General features: G+C 37.1%; 2 long non-coding RNA genes across 3 annotated transcripts; both read left to right on the top strand.

Moving 5' to 3' along the window:
• The first annotated feature begins 8,670 nt into the window (after positions 1–8,670).
• On the top strand, positions 8,671–10,080 carry LOC149269671 (uncharacterized). The gene is made up of 2 exons (XR_016269353.1): positions 8,671–9,136; positions 9,836–10,080. It is a non-coding gene; the product is annotated as an uncharacterized LOC149269671 (long non-coding RNA).
• A 757-nt stretch (positions 10,081–10,837) lies between these two features.
• LOC149269670 (uncharacterized) lies at positions 10,838–12,869 on the top strand. 2 transcript variants are annotated; one of them, XR_016269285.1, is made up of 3 exons: positions 10,838–11,535; positions 11,622–12,151; positions 12,276–12,869. It is a non-coding gene; the product is annotated as an uncharacterized LOC149269670 (long non-coding RNA). The 2 variants fall into 2 exon arrangements; XR_016269284.1 differs by having other exon boundaries at positions 12,221–12,869.
• The last annotated feature ends 781 nt before the right edge of the window (positions 12,870–13,650 follow it).

Here is a 13,650-nt window from a genome sequence, read left to right as displayed (position 1 = left end):
ACGCATATGTATAATTCATAATGAATCCTTTCTATTAGTCAAACGTAAAATGAAATGGTTTTCCCGTATTAGTTACGCATATTGGCTGTAAAGCCACACGGCACAGGCTCAGGCTCAGGCTCAGGCTCCGGCAGAGCAAGAGGCTGAGGCAGAGGCACAGTCCCGCAGGCTAAGGCCGAAAACTCTTAAGCTTAGCGCCAGAACTTTGTGGTATTGTTGTGTGTCCTTGGAGAATTATGCTGACAAGCAGCTGAGGCAACACCAACACCAGCAACAACAACAATGACAAGGACAATAGCCCGCACAACTACAGCTGCTCAGTAAGTTTTGCCAAGCGCACAAGTGACAAGCAAAACTGAAGCTGGAAATCAAAGATATGCAAATTGAAACAGATACTTTTGCTTATAGATATTCAACACAGCATCTATGGGCATGTGTGTGTGTGTGTTTCATGTATTTTATATTGGAGCTGCGGCGCTATTACGACATTTCCCAGGCGTGCTTACGACCAGTGGCTCTGGTTTAGAGCATCTTCTGCAAATTCTTCGGCAAATACAATAAAATTTTTTTATAAATAACATAAATGCTTAGGGGAAATGATTTATGTGTGGCCAAAAACTTTGGCTTTTTACGATTGCAAATAGTTAAAGTACTTCCGAGGGTTGCCTTAAAAATGCCTGATGCTTGATACGCTCGATACGCCGCACTGCTCGAGGGTTTAACGTATATTCTTGTTGTTCTTGGGTCCGGCCAAACCATAAATTCACACGCATGAGAAATGTCATTGAATGACGCTTCCTGGGCATGGCCCAAAGAAGGAAGCGAAAGGCCATGGCATATTGTTATGGACGCAGCTGCCATTGCGAAATGGCCACGCATGACTTGGCCTCTACATAAATACGTAATGTATATGTATGTATATATAGATATTTATATATATTTAGGCATTGCCTTTGCCTTTGCCACTTGTCTTGGCATCAACACTTTCGCACCGCTCGCAATCCTCTGACCCATCCCTGTGTGGGTTAATTATGGCCAGAAATCCATTAGGGAGCCCTCAACAAAGGCCAATTGTTGACTTTCTTATACACTTTCGCGCGAGAGAGAAAGCTCATTAGTTATTTGCAAATTTGCATTAATTTTGTATATTTACTAGAGCGAGACAAATGAAATAATAAATAAATTAGTAATTTAAATTATTATTTATGTAATAAACAAAAATGGAAATGTGCATATATGAACTAGTGTAAATATATAATAAAATTACAAATATTATTTTATAAATGAGTTCAAATTATTTTTGACTTACAAAAAAAAAAAAAAAAAAAAAAAAAAAAAAAAAAAAAAATACAAACAAAATAATAATATAATAATAATAATAAATAAAAAAATATTATGAAAAAAAAAAATACTTTGAAATATATGAAAAGGTTCAGAAAAAAAAATTTTTTTAAGCATAAATTTTTTTTTTTAGTAATTCATTATATTTTGAAATTGAGCTGTATTATGTATCTTAAAATTATTATCAAATTTTTATTTTTTAAATTTATTTAAAAGAAAATAAATATAATATTTATTAAAAAATCAACAATTTTAAAAATATTGAATATTGAATAATTTTTATTTAATTTATTACATTTTTATTTTTATAATTTTAATTAGTAAGTAAGAGTAAGAGTATTTAACTTTTTTTATCTACTTTTCTCTTTCTTTTTTGTTATAGCTACTCTTTACGCATGTGTGCATTCTATTTCTCACAGTTTGTTTGAATTTCTACAAGCATTTTGCGGCTGTTCTTTGCTTCAGTGAATTTTTTTGGCTCCCTTCTTTCTTGAACTTTGTAAAAAAATTTTACTTTTGCTTAGCAGCTTTTGTTTTGTTGTCTTTGTTATTTTACGCTTCCTTACCTACTTAAAGTTTTGCATTGCAGTTCCATTCACACACACACACACACACACACACCTGACTTGCATTTATCCTGCACTTGCCTTACATAAAAGTAACTTAAGAGCAAGTAGGGGATTTGGTAAGAGAATCGCAAAGTAACCAATTTTGCTGCAAGAAGAATCTTATAATATCGTATAACTTCTAGTCCTGAAATTTGAAATATTTATTCCTGTACATTAAATTTCTGGGCATCAATATTTACTTGAATTGCATTAAATTCTCAACCTGAGCTGCACGTTAATAAACATAAATGGGCAGCACTGCTTATGAAATTAGTAATTCAATTAGGCTAAATAGCTTTGACTGCTGGCCTCGCCTCGACTCCGACTGTGCGACTGTGCGACTGTGCGACTGTGGCATGAGCAGCCGCATTAGCTGTGGCAGCAGCCGTCAACATCAAATAGCCGCTCAATTTGCCAATCAGCTCAGCCCGCCCAGGCGCTGTCTCAAGGCGCATGCATAATTCGCACAGCCAATGCCAGCGCCAGCTGCTCATAATAATGCCAATGAGCTGACCGCCATGACCAGATTGCCCCTACGCTTGCTGGGCGTTGGTTAATGCGCATACCTTGCTCCTTTGGCCGTCAATTGGCCATGACAGCTGGCTCCACGCTAGCCAAACGCCGATTATAGATCCCGAGCCAGATAATTGCGCTGAAAATACGCATTTCAGATTAGACTTGAAGCGCAGCAGAGCGTCAGAGATGGCCAACGGCCAAAGGAGCTTGATGCAGACGAGGTAAGCTAAGCTGGAATAGAGTTGGTTAAATGAGCCAAACAAATTAGAAACACAAATAATGCAAATATCTCTATATCTTAACTTTTGTTAAGCAGTGTAAACACATTGTCATCCCATGATGCTGTCTAGCTGTGCTGCGCTGTGTGTTAATGATGCGCACAATGGCTACGTCCGAGAGCAATAGCTTAAAGTAGTTGCAATTAAAAAATCATCAGCTGCAACAAAGACTAAGCCGGGGCCAAGTTGTAAAAGTTGCAAGCAGCCAGTAAAAGTTCGCTGTCAGCTGATGGCAGACATCCGCAGTGCCAGCCAAATGAAGAAAGGAAGGAGAGATAGAGAGAGCGAGAGGTTTGTGGGAGATGGACTCCCACACACACATATACACACAGCTTGGCGGCATTGCCAAAAAGGAATTGCAAGTAACAAACGGAAGCCACAAAACGGACCGCAATTGACGTACAGTTGCCACCACAGCCAACAGCAACAACAACAGCAACAGCAGCAACAACAACAGCAACAGTAGCAGCAAATCCTGTCCTGCCCTCCGTCCGGCGACCTCCAAGCAAAGTCATATGCACAAACAAAGCAAAATCAGCAGCTAAGCAAAACAATGCCAGCGGGGACAAGGACAACAATTTTGCATAGTTATGCGAATGTCGGTGGCTGTCGAGTCCGGGGTGCCAAAATGAGCGCTGGCAAAAGGATGTGCGGCCATTTTGTTTTATACGGAGAGACCACAGACCAGAAAGCAAGTAAGCCCTGCTGCCGCCGATGTCGCTTGCTCGCTTGTTTTTGTTGTACTTTTCATAATAACAATAAAAACTTTTCTCTGCGTTCGCTTCTATTTTATTTTTTTTTTGTTTTTTTTATTTTACAATTTGCGGAAAACTTGAAATGATTGTTATGCAATTGCTGGTAACGCAATTTTGTCGTTTTTGTCAACACAGTCAGAATGCCAGCCAGTACCGTTGGCTATGTGTGTGTGTGCATGTGTGTGGGTGTGTGATTCTCTCTCTCTCTCTCTCTCTCGCTCTCTCCAGCTCTCTCTATGTGTTGGTGTGTGTGTGCATGTTTACACTATAAATTCGCATTAAGTAGCACAAAAGTTTTATTGACTTCGTGTTCAGTGCGCTTGATTTTCATGAGACTTTCCCACTCACTGGCGTCGCTGCTGGTGGCAAAACAGATAAACAAACAGCAAACTTTAATTGCAAAAATTTGTGGCAAAATTAATGAATGTACCAACACTGGAGCATCCAGCTGCATGCACTCTCTAACAATCTGTACACCCACGCTGTCCAGCTTTGATTGCCTCAATCTGCCTCTCCCTCTCTCTTTCTGTCTACTCATTGCTCTGTCTCTGTTCATCGTCTGTGTGTTTGTGTTTGCTGCTGTTGACAGTGCTGACCAAAAGTCAAATTGCCAAAGTGTTTGCTCTCGCCAGCTGCAATTGAAGCTCAAGCTCCGTTTGCCATCGATGGAAGGGTGCATCCCATCGACGACTCAAGTGAGGGCCAAATGACTTGTTAAATGTGTTTGATTTTGGCTGTGATGCTGTGATGATGCCATCTGCATCAATATACAAATGGACAAGGAACACTGCCAAATGAGGGGCATATTAACTATTGATTAAAAAAAAAAAAAAAAACAGATGCTTATTTTTAGAGCTTATTTAAAAAAATTTTATATTTAAATAAATATATAATAGTTTAAATAAATAAAAATAAAGTAAATAAATATGAAATAAATAAAATTTAAAAAAATACTATAATTTAGTATTTTAAATTTTAAAATGATTTTAAAAGAGCAAAACATAAATATATATAAAAAATGTCACTTATTTATCCATTTCTAAATGAATTTTGGGAAAATTCTTATCTAAGCTTTAATTTTGACTATTACTAATTTTATATCACATTAACAAATAGTAATTCTCTAATTAAAAACACATCAATATAGAGTTTAGCTTCCAAATATACAATTATAATGGAAATCAGTCGACTGCGTGGCAATAATCAGCTTAATATTTAATACCATTATTAAAATCAATTACAAAGAGTCAAAGCTCTAATGATAAGAAATTAGATTTCTATAGCTGACACGGATCGATAGTGAGATACCCTGGGAATAAATTATGCTTCTATATGTGCAACTTAACTTCCATATCTACAGTTAGCTCTGGATGCATTTTAATATAAGTACAAATACTACTTAAATACACTATTTTATTTTATTATATTCATGAGTAAAATCTAAAGTCAATTTATCACATCTCATCATTCTCACCTCCATTTGTTACAGGGTACATTATATATTTCGTGTAATTATTGTGCAGTCTCTACCAAATTTGCTGGCTTATTTGACCTGCAGCAGCAGCTGAAAGTCAGTTTCATGCTTCTACAATTAATCCAGATGTGATCGGACCCTTGGCAATAGATAAAATCATTTCCATTCGGAATATTGTGTCACTTTTGATTAATTAATTGTGAGTCATTGTTGCTGTTGTGATTTGTGTGAAACTAAATAATTTAATTAATTAACGCCTGCACATGACGAGCATTTGGTTGAGCCGATGCTCGCACCAAACAAATGCAAAAATCTGTGTTGCCGTCAAGTCGGCTGTGCTTCAATTAAACTTGCAAACAAACTGGATGGCATATGCATCATGCGTGTTGCTGCTCCCGCTGCTGCTCCCGCTCCAGCTGCTGTTGGCTTGGTGCCACCCGCCTCGATTTTAACAAGATCCGATTTTAATTAAGCTCAACTGCAAACAAAGTCATTCGGCTGGTTGACAGGCCCAGACGATGGGCTGTGCTGGGCTGACTGCCTTGTAGACGCCTTAGCGCACTCGAAGCACAGCTGAGGTTTTACGTACGTCCTCACCTCCTCGCTGTGCGAAGAACATGTCAGCAACCTAAACAGCACTGCGTCCGGACTAAGACCTCAGCCAAGTTGTTTGCACCTCGGTGCGCCCTGTTATCCTGGCAGGCTGTTTGCCCGGCTTGTGTGCCAGCCTTGCGTTTGGGATTATGCCGAAATGCAATTTGCATTTGCAGGGCGACTCCTCCCACTCTGCTCTGCCCGCAACATGCGCGTATTAATTTTAAATTGACTGTGAAATTGCAATGAGGGCTTTGTCTAGCTGCGTGAATGCAGCTGCTACGCTGCTTTGTCCCAGTGACGAGGGGCTTGGCACCTTCTAATAATTGCCCAACTCTTTGACGTGCGGACTATAATAGAAGCATGTTGAGGCAGGCGAAATATTATGATGTGCATACATACCCTAGAAATGGGAGAGAAAGGCAGAGTCACATTTTACATTGAAACTCTTTTTAATTTATGCCTCCTCTACTTCCAGATGACATTCCCTTATATATACTGAAGTCAGCTACATATTTATAAGGTATATTCATAGCACATTTATTTTTCTACATTTTTTCACCTTTCCTACATCAAAATTTTATAGGCAGAGCTCATTGTATATGGGAATAAAGGATATAATGGATTTCTGAAATTACATGTAACATGTACAACATAAAGACAAGCTGACTCCATATATGTAGATATGTATGTCCACCTCTCTCTGCCCGTGGGCCATTTCATGTTCTAGAAGCAGTTAAATAGTTAGACTGTCAGCCAGGTATAAGAGCCAATCATACAAAATATTAATGAAATGTTTACTCCAATATATGTAATAATTATTATTTAATTGCATATATTATTTAATGTTTATTTAGTAGATAATATATATCATTGTCTTATGTAAAGGCGCAACAGCACCTCTGAGTAGCGGCATGCATATCTCTATCCCATCAGATTTGCTTGGAATCCATTTTGAGTACTAATTAATTATGCTTTTTAAAATAAAAGAGCTACACCTGGATGATTGTGCTCTAAGAAAGTTTATTAAAATACGTGCATAGGTGTGCGTGATTGTGTGTAAATGTATAGCTATTACATCCAACTAGAGCTCTCCCAATTGTCTAAAATTATTTTTCACATAAAAATTCACAATATTTTTTAAAGCCTTAAAAGTAAATAAATTGTATTTCATTTAATATTTTTCTTTTTCCTCCACCTTTGCCGCGATTTATTTTAAATCCCCTGCATGTTATTTGTAACCAAATCAAAATGTATCGAGCAAACACATTCATATGCTCAGCTGACTCGAATTTTTTGCGCGTTTCAACTTTGTTTTTGTGCGTTATATAAATTTTTACGCAACCTAATGAAGCCGCAGGTGCAAGCGCGACTTCCGCTCGGATTTCGCATTTTTGCACGGCTTTACCTATATTTTTATGTATGCAAAATAAAATATATATTTTCATATGCTTTTGGGTTTATTTAAATGAAATACAAATAAATACAATTAACGTTGTCAAGGCTATTTGTTGCAGGAAAAAATGAAAAAAAAAAAAAGAAAACGAATCGTCCACAGCTGTTGGGAGCAATCCGTTCAGCCATTCATATATTTTTATCTGCAACAAATCGATATAAACTATATATATATAAATAAATCTCAGTATGCTGCATCACACACACACACACACACACACGCACGCTGCGACTCTGGGCCAATGTGTTGCAAAGTGTTGCCAATTTAGCGACACAGAGCGTCCTCTGGCACATCCTTGGCGACAACTTTTGCAGCGCGGCAGCAAAATCTTGATTACGAGCAGCAGCCACAAGCATTTTGCTTGGCTTTAGATATTTTCATTGCATTCACTTGAGCAAGTTCCGCTTGGCTGCGCATTTCAATTGCCGCTGGGTGTGGCCGCAACAACAGCAATGGGCGAGGAATGAGAATAAGAATAAGGATACGAATAACAATGAGAATGGGCTGGGTGATGGCGATGGAGAGGGAGAGGGAGAGGGAGAGTGAACGGGCGAGGGAGACCAAGACTGACACTGAGAATATAACCCAATGACACACATTTTGCCGCTAGTAACAATAATTTTTATTATTATGCGACCACCTACAGCCGAAGATGCCGGAGATGAGCTGCCGGCAGCTGCCTTGGCCGCGCTCTGATGACTCTCAGTTAGCAAATAACATTTTCACACAATGGCCGTGCCCAGTGCACAAGAATTCACAGCAGCAGCAGCAGCAGCAGCAGCAGCAGCGGCATGAGGAACAGCAGGAGCAGCAGGAGTATGAGATGCGTCAGGAGTGTCGCACGCCAGTCAATAAAATCGAACAGCTGCCATTAAAATCATTTAAATGTTATTGTCTCTGCGCCCTGCCGCAAGTTATTTCTACTTTGGTGCTTCTGCGGCATGCCCGATGCTCATTCTGCTGACTCAGTCGACACTAAGCTTCAGTTCTATCTCTGCCACTGCCTCTGCCTCAGTCGCTGCCTGCAACTGCTGGAGTTCGCTTCACTTTTGCTTTTTGCCAGCGCCCGAGCCAGAACCATTGCCAGAGCCAGAACCATTGCCATAGCCAGAGCCAGAGCGAAATGTGTGTCTGTCAGCAAGTTGCAGTTGAATAATACCCTGGGGCGTAATTGCTTTAAATGTCTTTGTACGAATGCCAAAAGTGGAGCATGCTGGGCGGCCAAGCCATTGACAACTCTTTAAAGCGTCCCCTTGCCTTCGATTCGACTCGATTCGAGTGCTTGCATTTATTAAATATATATATAAATAGGCTGAAAATCAATTATTATTATTATAATTAGTATTATTATAGTAGTAGTATTATTATAAGTAGTTAAATAATAAATAGAATTTAAATAAAATGAAGATAGAAATTTAAATTTAATTTGAGTAAGCATAACAAGATAGAAGAATAATTAAAATGGGTTATGCTGTTTAAAAATGTAATAAAGAAAAACCTTTTTTTTTTTTTTTAAGACATGGTATGATAATTGTGTTTATTAATTAAAAACAAAAGCTGTTGATTTTAATTTTATTTTTGACGTTATTCTTTATATTATATATATATATATATTATATTATTATATTATAAATATTATTAATATTATCTATATATATAAAAGAAAGTTGTGTAAAAGTGAAGACTGCTTATAACTTGATTTGGGCTGAACCAATTTTCATGGTTTTTGATTTGTTGGATTTGTCTCCGCAACGAGTTTAGTATAGGGTCTTAAAAATACTGAAAAAATTTGCCGAATACTTGAAAAACGCGGTTTTTTCCCCAAATGTTCAAATTTTTTTTATACCCAGTAGGCTTGGTAACAGTGACAGTTTTGACAATAGTGTAGAAGTAAATAAACAAATGTAGTCAGTCAGTCTACGGTCTCCTGACCTCGAGCAGACCTGACTATTCAAAAAAAAAAAAAAAAAAAAAAAAAAAAAAAAAAAAAAAAAAAATTTCAAATCAAAAGGAAATATATTTCAAATCAAAAATCTGCAAAAAATCAAAAGATTAAAACCTGACTGTTCAAAAAATAAATAAAAAATTAAAAATTCGAAATTAAAAAAAAAAAGGTAATTATTAAAAAGTGTATTTTTGGCTTTTTATATTTTCGGACTTTTAAACTTTATAAATATTTCAAATCAAAAATCTGCAAAAATTAAAAAAAAAATAAAAGGATTAAAACCTAACAAAAATGAAAAAAAAAAAAAGAAAACGAATCGTCCACAGCTGTTGGGAGCAATCCGTTCAGCCATTCATATATTTTTATCTGCAACAAATCGATATAAACTATATATATATAAATAAATCTCAGTATGCTGCATCACACACACACACACACACACGCACGCTGCGACTCTGGGCCAATGTGTTGCAAAGTGTTGCCAATTTAGCGACACAGAGCGTCCTCTGGCACATCCTTGGCGACAACTTTTGCAGCGCGGCAGCAAAATCTTGATTACGAGCAGCAGCCACAAGCATTTTGCTTGGCTTTAGATATTTTCATTGCATTCACTTGAGCAAGTTCCGCTTGGCTGCGCATTTCAATTGCCGCTGGGTGTGGCCGCAACAACAGCAATGGGCGAGGAATGAGAATAAGAATAAGGATACGAATAACAATGAGAATGGGCTGGGTGATGGCGATGGAGAGGGAGAGGGAGAGGGAGAGTGAACGGGCGAGGGAGACCAAGACTGACACTGAGAATATAACCCAATGACACACATTTTGCCGCTAGTAACAATAATTTTTATTATTATGCGACCACCTACAGCCGAAGATGCCGGAGATGAGCTGCCGGCAGCTGCCTTGGCCGCGCTCTGATGACTCTCAGTTAGCAAATAACATTTTCACACAATGGCCGTGCCCAGTGCACAAGAATTCACAGCAGCAGCAGCAGCAGCAGCAGCAGCAGCGGCATGAGGAACAGCAGGAGCAGCAGGAGTATGAGATGCGTCAGGAGTGTCGCACGCCAGTCAATAAAATCGAACAGCTGCCATTAAAATCATTTAAATGTTATTGTCTCTGCGCCCTGCCGCAAGTTATTTCTACTTTGGTGCTTCTGCGGCATGCCCGATGCTCATTCTGCTGACTCAGTCGACACTAAGCTTCAGTTCTATCTCTGCCACTGCCTCTGCCTCAGTCGCTGCCTGCAACTGCTGGAGTTCGCTTCACTTTTGCTTTTTGCCAGCGCCCGAGCCAGAACCATTGCCAGAGCCAGAACCATTGCCATAGCCAGAGCCAGAGCGAAATGTGTGTCTGTCAGCAAGTTGCAGTTGAATAATACCCTGGGGCGTAATTGCTTTAAATGTCTTTGTACGAATGCCAAAAGTGGAGCATGCTGGGCGGCCAAGCCATTGACAACTCTTTAAAGCGTCCCCTTGCCTTCGATTCGACTCGATTCGAGTGCTTGCATTTATTAAATATATATATAAATAGGCTGAAAATCAATTATTATTATTATAATTAGTATTATTATAGTAGTAGTATTATTATAAGTAGTTAAATAATAAATAGAATTTAAATAAAATGAAGATAGAAATTTAAATTTAATTTGAGTAAGCATAACAAGATAGAAGAATAATTAAAATGGGTTATGCTGTTTAAAAATGTAATAAAGAAAAACCTTTTTTTTTTTTTTTAAGACATGGTATGATAATTGTGTTTATTAATTAAAAACAAAAGCTGTTGATTTTAATTTTATTTTTGACGTTATTCTTTATATTATATATATATATATATTATATTATTATATTATAAATATTATTAATATTATCTATATATATAAAAGAAAGTTGTGTAAAAGTGAAGACTGCTTATAACTTGATTTGGGCTGAACCAATTTTCATGGTTTTTGATTTGTTGGATTTGTCTCCGCAACGAGTTTAGTATAGGGTCTTAAAAATACTGAAAAAATTTGCCGAATACTTGAAAAACGCGGTTTTTTCCCCAAATGTTCAAATTTTTTTTATACCCAGTAGGCTTGGTAACAGTGACAGTTTTGACAATAGTGTAGAAGTAAATAAACAAATGTAGTCAGTCAGTCTACGGTCTCCTGACCTCGAGCAGACCTGACTATTCAAAAAAAAAAAAAAAAAAAAAAAAAAAAAAAAAAAAAAAAAAATTTCAAATCAAAAGGAAATATATTTCAAATCAAAAATCTGCAAAAAATCAAAAGATTAAAACCTGACTGTTCAAAAAATAAATAAAAAATTAAAAATTCGAAATTAAAAAAAAAAAGGTAATTATTAAAAAGTGTATTTTTGGCTTTTTATATTTTCGGACTTTTAAACTTTATAAATATTTCAAATCAAAAATCTGCAAAAATTAAAAAAAAAATAAAAGGATTAAAACCTAACAATCAAAAATAAATAAAAAATTCAAAATTCAAAATTCGAAATTAAAAAAAAAAAGTTAATTATTAAAAATTGTATTTTTGGACTTTTACAAAAGCTAAATATCTCGAAAGTTCAGGTATTTGTTTGTCTCAAACATAAATTTGTGTAAATTATTTATATTTATATTTCTCGATTGTTTTATATGGTTTTGTGCGAGGGCAGTATTACTATTAATAAAAATGCCGCGTCCTAGAAGATCTAATCTTTCCCGGCGGACCCATAATGCAATTAGGCAACGGAATAGCGCGAGTCAATTATCTGACGAAGAGCGAGAAATCGCCCGAGAAAGGCTCCGCGTTAGTACCCAGGGAAGAAGGGCCTTAATTCGTGCTTCTCAAAGAGAGGCAGCCCGTGAAATGGCAATAAGAAATGGTTCAAGGATTGATTTGAATCGAGCAGCGTTTCGATATGATTGCACCATTGATTACAGCTTGAATCGTTTAGTTTGCATTGGTCCAATGGACGTTGTTTGCTAGCATTGTGGCGCATTGAAGTTTGCTGGTGAAACGCCCGGTTTGTGCTGCCTTAGTGGTAAAGTGACATTGCCATTAGCGGTCACCATAGCCATTGCGTTCCCTGCTTTATGGCGAAACACTAGAATCACGACATTTTCTAGCGAACACTCAAAAATACAATGCCTGTTTCCAAATGACATAATTTGGGGCGGAAAATATTGGAGACGGATATTTAAGGTAATTTACGTTAAAAATTTTATTTTCTATGACTGCCAAAAAAAAATTTTGAATAATGTAGTTTGTTAGATTTCTGTAAATAGTGTTTGTAAATCTAACTATAACTATGGCTTTGAATTTAAAGATTCAAGGCCAGATTTGCCATCGCATTGGATCATTGCAACCTATTGAAGATGCACAGCAAAAATTCTTGCAAATATACTTCATGGGCAATATGGAAGAACAACTTGACCGGCGTCAAGAAATGAACACAGCTATGAAAAGAGCAATTCTCCATGATTTGCATGCTTAGAAATTTAAACCAACCAAAACTGTGCAATGGAACGCGTTTGGTGATAAGAAAACTGATGAGCAATGTGATTCACGCGTTGATACTCAAAGGAAAATTTAAAGATGAGGAAGTTCTTATTGCTAGGATTCCGATGAGCTCAACAGATATGCCCTTTGAATTTAAACGAATTCAATTCCCGCTTCGTCTTGCCTTCGCCATGACGATCAACAAGTCACAGGGCCAATCTTTGACTATTTGTGGCCTCAATCTAGAAAATGCGTGTTTTTCTCATGGTCAATTGTACGTGGCATGCTCACGTGTTGGCAAACGATCCGCATTATTTGTTCTTGCACCCGACCAAAAAACGAAGAATGTCGTTTACAACAAGGTGCTTGAATGAAAATCCGATTAATAAATTTATCAGTGTATCCCAGCCTGAACAACATAGCTTTCAACAATTTTTTACCTAGAAATAATATAGAGGGCAATGCAACGTTTGCCGGGCCAGCTAGTATTATATACATTATTATGGAATAAAATAAAGAAAAGTGTATTTATAAATGAGCGTTGACTGTGATTCCATATTTATTTCCATATTTTGGGCACATTTTTTAGCTCAATTTTGATTTTTGAGACAAGTTAAGTATATCAATGCCCCACATATCCCCATTATTCTGATAATCTAATTTCTGTTGCCTTCTGCTCTTCAACTTTCAACCCATTGTTCCTTTCAAGGTTTCAGCAATTTAATTTACTGTTGTTTCCTACCCTCATTACTGATCCATTAGAGCTCAAGCAAAACATATAACTAATTCGTTAACTTTTGTCTGGCATGAAACCCATTCGCTGTGCCATCATCGAGTCGAGTTTATTGAAATTAAAATACAAATTATTTTTAAAGAAATATTTTGTTTTCCTTTTCAACGACAGCGCGTACTGGCAGCAGAACTTTGCATACATAATTTAACAAGTTACCAGAGGGCTGCTGCTGCTGCTGCAACTTTAAGACAAAGGCAACGGCAAAGACAAAGGCAAAGGCAACGTTGGCGGCAGTTGGCAGTTGTAAGAGCAAGCTTAGGGCTAAAACACAAGCAGGATAATCCAACACATGAGCCAGTGCTTGCTTGTTAATTAAGAATGTGAAACAAAGTCATAAAGAGAAGACAACAACAACAACAACAACAACAGCAACAAGCAGCAGCAGCCATGGCAGCAGCAGGTACAAAAC

The sequence above is a fragment of the Drosophila arizonae genome, chromosome 3 (assembly GCF_054131065.1).
Source record: "Drosophila arizonae isolate 15081-1271.41 chromosome 3, UAZ_ARI_1.0, whole genome shotgun sequence".
NCBI classification, from domain to species: domain Eukaryota; kingdom Metazoa; phylum Arthropoda; class Insecta; order Diptera; family Drosophilidae; genus Drosophila; species Drosophila arizonae.
This window is presented reverse-complemented; position numbering and strand designations above follow the sequence as displayed.